Source organism: Phytophthora infestans, genomic scaffold (assembly GCF_000142945.1).
Source record: "Phytophthora infestans T30-4 supercont1.22 genomic scaffold, whole genome shotgun sequence".
NCBI lineage: Eukaryota > Oomycota > Peronosporomycetes > Peronosporales > Peronosporaceae > Phytophthora > Phytophthora infestans.
In genome coordinates, this window is record NW_003303737.1 from 189,004 (window position 1) to 200,348 (window position 11,345).

The following is an 11,345-nucleotide window of genomic DNA, read 5'->3' on the forward strand; positions in this document are numbered from 1 at the left end:
AATTCATCAGCCGTCAGTAGACACGAAATGACAATAGTGTGCACAAAGAAGCCAAAATGTCCATTAATATGCAGATTACTGGCCCATGGAGGACACGCGTCCAAGGAGTGGACTGCCGTGACGCCCATGCGTCACAGCCACGTGCAGCGTACCCCGCCACCCATTTCAGTTTAGCCATATCTCCAGACACTGAACCACCACATCGCAGATTCGATGCCCCCTTCGAAAGCGTGGTCAAGGGTAATACAATGCAGAACTGAGGCTGAATTTGTTAGTTACCGATGGCAAGTCTTCTGCTGCTCGGTAGTGCGCGGTGTGATGCCACTTGTCTGCTCAATTTGTCCGGGTGATCATGAAATGATCGAGCGACACCTTCATTGCAAGAGTGTAACGTGTGAGAATAGCGTGTCATGTACAAAGTGCCCTGTTCGCTGGAAGGTCCGTCACTGCCCTACAGCATCTATTTGGGTCATTCTTAGCAACGGAAAGCCTCACCTGGCGACACTGAGTGTGCCGTGCCACCACGCCCTAAGGTTACACCCGAAATGAAAGCCTACATCCACCGAATGGACGAAAATGCAGTACCACCTCGGCTAATCTGGAGTAACCTCCTGCGAGCTCCTGACATCCTGAAACCGGCCCTGGGCTACCCATCGTACGCCCAGGTACAACGCAGCGTTAGGTACATACGCTGGCTTCAAGGAAGCAAAAATTCAATACAACGAGTGAAGGAGCTGGCGCATTCTAAGGCTTATGAGGCGGACATTGACCTTGAGACTGCTTGTGTATTTGGAAACGTTGAAGACGAAAACGGTTTCCCGTTTGTGGGAAATGGAGAGGACGAGCAACCGTTGATTTTGGGCATCACTACAATGAAATTGCTGCGAGGCATTCGTGCACTACAACGAGCGGAACCTTTCCTAATTTTTCATCTGGACGCGACTTTTAAACTCAGTGATCTTGGGTACCCTGTCATCACGTGTGGCTTCACTGATAAGCGCCGTGTGTACCACCTAGGTGCCTTATTTATTGTTAGCCAGCGCACGGAAAATGAGTACTTCAAGGCTATTGGAACATTTACGAGGCTTTTTCAGACACACACACAACCCCCACTCAGAATTGATGCTGCTATGGGTGATGCCGAAGCTGCCCAGCTAAACGCACTATCAAAGATTGCTGTATTTAATAGCTGCAAGTACTTGATGTGCTTTTTTCACGTGCTATATAACGGTTCGAAAACGCATCCGGCACTTGCCCGATTCGACCCGGGCAGTTGTTTACCGTGGAATTCTAGATATGCACTATACACTCTGTGACGAAGATTTGATTTCTGTCTGGAACCAAGTGATGAGTGACTGGGAGCGTGATTTTCGTTTGCTGGACTTTGTTAACTATTTCTATAACCAATGGATAGCAAGTCGGTTCTGGCGTTGGCAAATCTACCACTCTCCTGGTGGGTTTGCAACGACAAACAACCCGTGTGAGGTCTTTAACGCCAGCATCAAACGCTACACGCAACGGAAAGCGGTGGATACTAGACGCTTAATAATAAAGCTGCTCACGATTGTAGAAGACTACTCCATTTGCGCACCTACGCCAGCAACGGGTTCGTTACCAGGTCCCCCTCAAGAAGCCAAACGGTTAGCCAAAGTACTTGTTTCAACTCGTCGAATTGCAGTGTTCCGAACCCGTGACGAATCAAAAGTTCGAATTCGATATCTTGGAGACACTGGACGTGATAACGAGGACATTGCAAACATTGCCGCAATTGGTGATTCGCGGGTTGTAGATATAACGCCGGAAGTGGGTTTATTTAGCTCTGCGGAGTGCCTGACGGACGACGAGAAAAAGTCAGCATCAACGTTTTATCGCTCAGCGGTGAAATGGTCAGTCCGACGAGCGCACCATGTTGGTATGCCACCGACGGATGGTTAGTTAGCACTTCTGTATTTGAGTGCGGGTGCGCGTACTACAAAAAATTTCTATCTGTGCGCATGTCATATGTGGACGCATGGCCATCGGGCTAAGTGTACCTGGCGATAGGAAGGGTTTCATGTGAAACTCAAGGATCGCAGAATTCGCCGGTGCCCGCGGATGCTAAACGAAAACATGCAGCTCGCTCGTTACTGCAAAGCAGTGATCACGCTATGGAGACTGTGTTTAGCTGCCCCGTTTCGGATGTCAGCAGTGACTCCTCGCTGCGTTTCGATCTTCTGAGTGCATCGGCTCAGACGTTTTTACGTGACTTCACGGATGACGGCGTCAATTTGGACGGGCCAGTTGCTGCAACCACTTATGGGGGAGAAAATAATCGGATGGATGTACACCCAGAGACTAGTGCTGCTGTTTTTGCGGATTCGGCAAGTGGATGGACGCAAACTCAGGTGGGTGACGAATTTCTTTCTGCAGACAGCATCCATGAGGCAACGAGTGGCAGCATTCAAGAATCTACTGCCTCATCCAATATTTCAAGGATCGACATATCGTCGCTACTGTCGCCGATACAGCCTCCAGATATATTTACGAAGACAGGTGGGGCGACCGCCGCTTGCATCTCCTGCTTTAGATATTCAATATTTGCTACGCTAAAGAGTTACATGAGCTTGTATATTTCGTTTGATAACCTTTCTTTTAATGAGTAGCACACACAAGCGATTACAATAGCTTAGTACGGGCTTGTGGTATGACAGAGCTATTAATTTTGTTCTCTCATTAGTTTATCATTGGTATATCTAACTTTCCAACACGCAGACCGCTGTATTAATGGCATCGTGATGACCGCGCTCAAATTTTTGCCAGAACCGCTCCAACATTGAACAAGAAACCTAAGCGAATCGCCAGCGCTTGCAGCGTCACGTACAGAAAGAGAAACGAGACGATAATGCGCGCGCAGACGATGCCCCTGAAGGCCAGCTTCGGGAAGTCTACGAACATCATCTGAAGCGCAGCTTCCCAGCGTGACATTCTCTCAACGTAGCGTCGACATCACAGCACCAGCTGTGTGGCTCGAAAGGTTTCTAGCTTGCGGCGAGGCGTCGTCGGTGCAAGTCGCTTCATGTTGCCGGTGCTGTAGCTCTTCTTCTTTGGTAATTGCATGGCTACGTCGTGGTGCTGGCCAGCACCTTGCTGACATGTTAAGTACCATAGTCTGAATCGAATTATCCATATTGCCAAAGTTTGTTCACTGCATTGGTCGAGCAATCTATACTAGTCAACGCTCGCCAAGGTTACGTGAGTAGATTCAGCAGGTTACGTACATGGCAATAAGAAGAAAGGCTTACCAGGAAGCACATACTTCCCCCAAGATTATCTAATAGCACCTGTTCATGGTCTTCTACGTTTTTGAGTTATTGAGAAACAGCGTTTTGATAGTTGTTATGATGTGGCTTAGGTGCAATAGTGTTCCGTGACGATCACGTATATATATATATATATATATATATATATATCTTGCTGATGTCTACTACATCTGTGGTTATAAAATAGCATGCTACAATTGTCACCAAGTAAGAGCTAGTACTTACCATATTCAAGCTTAGTAAAATCAGGTAGGGTCTGCCAAATTTCGCTTTACTTTCCTTTGCTACTGGTCTCACTTTAGCTCGTGTTCTCAGACTCACCTTAGCTCGTGGTCTCATTTTAGCTCGTGTTATCAGACTCACCTTAGCTCGTGGTCTCACTTTAGCTTGTGCTCTCAGACTCACCTTAGCCCGTGGTCTCAATTTAGCTCGTGTTCTCATTTTAGCTCGTGGTCTCAGAATCACGTTAGGTTGTTGCCTCAGAATTATTCTGATAAATCTGATACTCATTGTGACTGGTTGGGAGATAGCCCCATTTTGGATTTAACGCAAGGGGATTTTAAACATGGGGAAACAGGTGAATGTGCAGAGGACGGAAAAGGAGCGAATCGCGCTCCTGAAGCAGTGGAAGGAACGTTCTGAGTGGAGCCTCGAAGAAGCTGCTCGGCAGCTACGAGTTTCGCCCCAGACGCTGCGTGACTAGAAGAAGCGATACTGGGAAAATTTGGATTCTATTACAGGCTCAGATCGCACCCGACGCAAGGGGGCTGGTTCGTCAAGGAAAATGAGACCGTACGAAGGTATAGTACTGAGGTACTTTCACGTTTGCCTTCGAGAAAAAGGTGTTTGCAGATTCTCAGAGTTGTTGGTCTATTGCCGGCAGTTGGAAGAATTCCAGCAAGATATTCCCAACCGTCATTCCCAAGAAACGTGGGTGGAAAGGTTCATCAAGTACTACTCTAGCCGTGTCCATGGCAGCGGTGATAGCGCAGAGATTCAAGGTGAAGACGGCAATTGTTTGGCTGCTGATACTGATGTCTTGGGTGGGGGGGGTACAAGTTCAAGTGGAGGGAGTACATGTTCAAGTGGAGGGGGTACAAGCTCAGGTGGCAGCGACTTCATTTCGAGTGGTGATGGGAATATTGGCGGAAACAATATTGCGGCTGATGATCTAGTTATTGGCGAGGACAATATTATGGGTGATGGTGTAATTATTGGCGAGGATAGTAATTCGTGTGGTGGTGTAAATTGTGGCGGGGGTAATATTTCGAGTAGTGATGTCGCAATAACCGGTGATATTGCAACTCCTGATGGGAGTACAAACTCCACTGCTAGTGGTACACTATCCAATGTTGGAGGTGCAAGTTGGATTGCTGGTGGTACATATCATGATGCAGCATCCGATGGAGGTGGAGTTAGCCCCAGAATTAGCGATGCAAGCGTCGGTGAACATTGTGTGAACGGCGCTGCTTATAGAAATATTTCGGGTGGGGGCGGGAATAATTTCGGAGGCAAAACAATTCCTGACTCTGGATGTGACGTTTTAGGTAGTAGTGATGCTATTGCCAGTGACGATGACAGCATTTTTAGCAGCCCTGATGGAAATTCAGTATCTAGTAGTGATACTGATGACTCAGAAGAAAGCTTATTTAAGGCTGATTTACCCATCACAAAGACAGATGAACATGTCCACCAGACCGCGGGACAACGCTTTTTTCGAAAGCGATACTCAAAGACTGCAGCAGTGCTTGAATGGAGAAACGATAAAACGTATATTTGTATTTTTCCTGACGACCTCAAAAGTATTTTGCCTGGTGGATGGCTAACCGAGACTGCGGTTGACTACTACATTCATCGCTACATCAAATCTGAACCTGGTTCTGTATTGGTTTGTGGAACTTCAACGTACAAGACAATTGACCTTGCCCGAACATCGACAGTTGCAGTCAAAAGAGCTGCTCGCATGGAACAACTGACCGGTCTGGTAGAATGGGCTAATTACTCATTTGTACTAGTTCCTATTACCGGAAATGACCACTGGAGTTTTGTCGTTGTGGCCAATGCATTGCAAAATGGCACGGCAGGGTTTGTATCATTTCAATTATATGAAAGATTACCACGACACGGCCTACGCATTTGAAGCCGTGAAATTGGTAATAGCCAAAGAGCGCTTTAAACGGGATGACTACCTCCGAAGATGCGACTGGAGCCACGGTGTTTTTTACACAAAGTCCCAGCAGAGGAATACGGTTGACTGTGGAATCTTCATGCTTTATTACATGGACAAGGTTGCAAAATGCAGTGAAGGAGAAAGACATGTTTTCGTCGAAACCCATCTTAATGAAGTCGAAGTTAAAGGCGTGGACAACAAACGGCTTCAATGCAAAAGAGGCGAGAAAGTTCCGACAAGAGTACTATCGCAGAATTGAAGAAGCATCTGAAGAATTTCTTACAAACGCTACAAGTCGTCGTAATACAGCAGTGTTGGAATTATCATGCTTGTCAATAAAGCTTCAGTCTTTTTAATGAGACTTCTTATTCTACTTCGAAGTATTAGATTGCATTGAGCTCAATGCACTCACAATGATGGCTGAACACATTTTTGGTCGGGTTTAAAAACATCAATTATCACGTCCTGGAGCTTCATTAAACACGTGGGCAGTGTGAACATCAGTCTTGTGAAGTCTGCCGGTCTGGCTGCTGCAACTCGCCCCGCACTCTTCTTAAGCAGCCTGCAGTGCTCACACAGCCGCTTGGAACGCTCCTGCAGAACGAAAAGATGCTGTGTTTGTGTGTGTGGTCCACACATAATGTGTTGAGTGGGCCATTGCCATCGTGTGTTGCCGGCAGCTCCGACACGTCGCAAGTGACGTTCGCCTGCAGCGCTCCCGCAGCAGGTTTCGCCACAACAGAGAAAGAGGGTGTGTGGTCCACACACAAGACGATAAAGCGGGACACATGTCATGTGCACAGACTATGTATGTACACTGGCGCCCCGTACCTGTGTCTACTGATGGTCACATCGGTGTCTCACCCCTGGGACGAACCAAATGGGTGCGAGTCGAAAAAGATTCAGTAACCGTTCCAACTTCGGTTCGGAGCCGGTAATCGGAAAAATTTCATTCTTCCCCGTATTTAACGTCGGAAATGAACCCGTTCGAAAGTTCCTCCCGTAAGTAAAGGGAGCCTGAACCCATTGATATGGGAGAGGGTGAGGGTTCTCCAGTTTGGCGTACTTCATTGGCTAAATTACGGTGCGTTTTGGCACTTTTTTGCGCTGACTGGAGCTTTAAAAAGCTATCTACTTCCTGCTATCACACCGCGATCTTTAGCAGATACTCATGGACCCAGAGCGAAGAAGGCGTCGCGACGAAGCCAGTATGCCGATCGCTGTACGGGAGGCCATCCAGGCCTTTGTCCCCGAAGCTGGAACGAATATCTTACGCGCCAAGACGAGTGAGACGTCATTCGTCTACGACTGGGGTGTCCGCGTCGTCAGCACGGCCGACACCAACGCACCTGCTGTGTGGATGTGCATGGCGGCCGAGACTTGCCGCACCCAGCGTGTAAAGATCGTGATGTCAGGCGGGAAGACGTCAAAAGTGACGCTTCATCTAAGCAAGGCACACGACGTTGGCTCCGACAAGACCGCCAGCGAGGAGGGCAGGAAAAGAACTCGCGACGAAGATCTTGCTGTTTTGAAGAGGAGTCCACTTTTTCGCGATGATCCTGGCCGCGCGTACGTCTTGTTGGAGACACTGCGCATCGTGAACAACAACCTTCCGTTCAGAATTGGAGAGTACGAAGAGTCGCTGATAATCCGCGACTTAATGTTCAAGGAGGAGGCTCGTGTAGCATTAAACGCCAAGGTCATCCGCCATTCTATCGTGGAGCTCTACGATGCGACAAAACATCAAATCCAAGCGATGCTGACAGAAAACAGAATCGGCTCAGCAAAAAGCTTCTCCATCGTTGCAGAATTCTGGACGGCGTCCGCGATGAATACCAAGTTTTTGGGATTGAGACTTTATCTAGTGGACTCGTCGTACCGGTTCAAATCCGTGATACTAGGGACCCGACATTTTGCCCCGCAGTATGGCGAACGTGATGGCGGAATCCGAGGTCCATTCTATCGCTGGATTGGGGATGTGTTAGAGGACTTTGGACTTAGTCGTCACGACCTCTTCGGGTCTACCAGCGACGGTGGACCCGACGTCAAATGGATGATGAGGTCAGGGCTCAAATTGTGCTGGGAATGGTGCGTACCGCACTTTACACATGCGGCGACCAAGACCGCATTTGGCATCGTTGCGGAGAGCGGCTCGTCGAAGAACCCAGCGATGACGGACATGCTTCGACGCATCATCAAAACTGTGTACCAGACACAGCATGTGGAAGTGATGGGCACTCTCTTCTCGGAGCTTTGCAGTGTTATGACCGACGATAATGTGAGCGCGCGCCAACTTCTCAACTTCAAGATTCATCGGTTTTTGGGGCTTGCTCGCGTTGTACGACGTATACTCCTACTCTGGGACCCACTGGCCGCATGGTATGAAGAACGAACTGTCAAAGCCTAGCGAGAGAATGTGGCACCACCGTCTCCCTTCCCTTGGGCTCGTGAGAAGATGGACAAATTCTTTCTCTGCTTGAGCCGGTTTCAGTGATTAACCACATCGGGCAATCCGAATCAGGAAACCAGTGCGACGTTTTCCTCGGTCTGTACAAGCTCCGAATCTCGTTGTTAGACGTCACTACTCCCTTAAAAGACTGCCGATCGACCAAGACAGAGAGACGCTTCTTTCGGCCGGAAGAGCTGTCCAATCTGGCGACAACAACTCGGGAACTTCTCCATAAAGCTTTTCATCGTGTCTTTTTCCGGCGATACACTGACCGCGAGATAATGAATTCATGCTCCTACGCCTTCGAGATGCAGCTGCTTCTTCACCCTAACTTCAAGAACCCAGACGGAGCGCTAAAGAAGGTGATTCTAGTGTCTAACTTACAAGCCGGGGCATCACAACAGGTGGCAGATCGCCACTTCATCAAGGTTCGCCGTAAGATCATCGACGGTGTCCGCAGAATTATGGAGGCAGTGGACACTCAGCCAACATCTCCCGGAATCGTAGCTCCGCCTCCGGTAGCAGTGTTTTCAGAGGACCTCATGGAGTTATTTGCAGAAACGGCGAACGAGGTGGTACCACCGCCTGTCGACACACATACGGCAATGCACGAGCAGCGCATTGACGAAGAGCTTGACCGTTGGCTTTCGACCCCTACTTCGCTGAACGTAATGCGTCCCGGTGAGTTTGAGCCCGTCCTGAGCTTCTGGAAGCGTCAACATGATCAAGGCAACTTCCGGCTTCTGTCTCTTGTTGCACGCGTCCTATTCTCAATGCCCTCCTCGTCGGCTCAAATAGAGCGCGATTTCGGGACAGCCGGAAGAATGGTGACCCCACAACGCAGCTCACTGTCGCCGTACAACGTGGATATGGCCACATTTTTAAACTGCAACAGAGACTACGTGGATATCACACAGTGCCCGAAGCTTTCTACTAACGCTGCAGGGGAGAGGCTGCCCTCGAATGTGTTGGTGAACATGATCCAGGACCTGGATGACGAGTTTGGCTCTTTGGAGAACATGTTCTCGGCTGCAAGTATGGATCTGGGGCTCTCTGACAATGAGGAAGCAACTGAAGGCTAGCCAGATCAAGAACGAGCTGAGGTGTTTGTGTATAAGTTCATTAATACCCATGAATCTGACTATGAACGGAGTAGACGCTTGCTCTTAATTGTTTGTGTTGGTGCCAGCAATTCTGCTGCTCGGGTGGCAGCGCGAGTTCGTACTGCTTCTTGAGCTTCGTGACGAATTTGATCAACTTTAGCCCGAGCGTCGCGTTCATCATGTCGATTTTGATCCGCCTTGGATCGATCCTCGCGTTCTGAGCGGCGCAGAGGCTTTGGTTTTGGCTTGGCAGGCGTTATCGATCTGCTAACTTTGTCGGCTGGCGGCACTTGTCTTGATATTGCAGTCGCTGTACTTGTAGATGCTGGACCGGGTGCATTCGACCTTTGTGCCATCACCTCGCGAGCCTTCGATTCAGCTGCCGTTTTGGCAACAGCTACCACTTGACGAAGCCGTTCCTCAATGTGGTCGTTGCGGACGTCGCTCTCCTGCTGTTGGCGCACTCTGATTGCACTGTCGTGTTGGTGAATTATACCTCGAACCAGCTCAGCAATACGAGTCTCGGAGCGCGCGATGGACGCTTGCTGTATGTTTCTCTCATCTTGTAGCCCGTTGTTCATGAGCGTTCGTGTGTTATCGTCAGCGCGTTGTACGGCCAATTTGAGCTGGTCTTTCACGTATTCAGTGATATCGCGGCGCAGGTCCAGAAGGAGTTTCTCAACCCTCAGGTTCATCTCCTGCTCCATATCTAGCACGGCAGCGTGCATACGCTGCTCACCAACTGGCTCAGCGCAACTTGATCTGCTATCTGGGCCTCTGTAAATACTCGAGCCTGTTGCTGAGCTCCCTGTTGGAGCTGCTGTAAGACGTCCTGAATACGAGCGTCAACACGATGCTCCAGAGCCATCGGGTCGCCGTAAGTCTGCTGAATAGCGAGAACGAGCGCGTTACACCGCGCATTTGCCTCTTCTCGGGCTGCCGCAACGCGCTGCTCGACGAATCGCTGCTGCTCTTCTTCGTGCCGAGACTGTCGATGCTGGAGCTCGGCCTGATGCTCTGCGATACTGTTCGCTTGTGCAGACACATGGGCAAGAGCCCGCCCAAGGCGTTCACCATCGACACGATAGTGTTTCGGCAGCTCGATGATCGGGAGGTCATGGAGGTCATCCATCGGCGATGAAAATCGAGTTGAAGTTGTAAAATGCTGGAAGCGCAGATCTAAATCCTAGGTAGCAATAATAATTTTGGCTAATGAAATGCAATAACGTGAGCCAATGAGAGGCGATGATTCATGGAACGAACCGAGTTCTCTCCCAGGTTCGGTTCTGTGACTTTTTGCAGGAACCGGGCTCCCTGCCCAGTTCGGGTTCGTAGAAAACAGTAGAACCGTGGTTCAGGTTCGGTTCGTCCCAGGGGTGCGGTGTCTATTGGCCCTTTACTCCGCTCTCAGTGAGAACATTCCAAGGCTGAGATGCGCCGTCGAGTTACGTCGTGGCGTCGGAAAGTAATGTCGGCACAGTGCCGGGCACTGAGTGCCCGGTGCGGTATGGCATACCGTATGCATCGGCTCAACGAGTCAACAGACGACACCGAATCGTAATCTGTAAGTCGACATGGGGTAGAATGATCGAATCAAGTTGTTGTGCTCTGGCCTCTGTACCCTTTCCCATCGTTTCGTGGTCCCAAATGTCTGCTGATGTTCGTGGAAAGACTGCTGTGTCCCGCTCTCAGGATCCTTTTCTTTGTCTCCCGTATCGGCCGTCCAAGCCTGGAAACCCCATGAGATGTGCTCTGATCAACCATTCTCCTTTTTCAGCTTTAGTCCGAAGCCATGTTGCCGATGCTAGAAGACCAAAGAGGCTCATCGCCCAAGAAGAAAATCGAGCTAACATCGTCGGCTCTTTGGACCACTCGCTCTGTGGGTTCACCTGTAAAGGGGGGTGACTGGCGTGTTGAATCCAAGTCTCCGTGGCTGTTCGACGGTGGAGCCCTCCGCGAGGGTGATGAGATTGACATTTGGAAACGCAATTACATCGGACTCGTCGTGCAGTATGCCGCTGTGGGAATGGTTTTCGGTACTCTTCCGGGGACTATTTACCCCTTTCTTTTCAACTACCTAAATATGGAAGGCACGCAGGTTGTCTCGGCTACTGTGCTAATCAACATGCCGTGGTCGTTCAAGCTTTTCTTCGGTATGATCTCGGATTGCGTTCCTATCCGAGGTTACAGACGTCGTCCGTTCATGGCTATCGGATGGACTATCTGCTTCTCAATGCTGTTGCTAATGTCCTGCATGGATGCCGGTGACCCGTACTACCCGGACAGCACGTACGCGACAATGGACAAGGACGAGCTGACCCCTG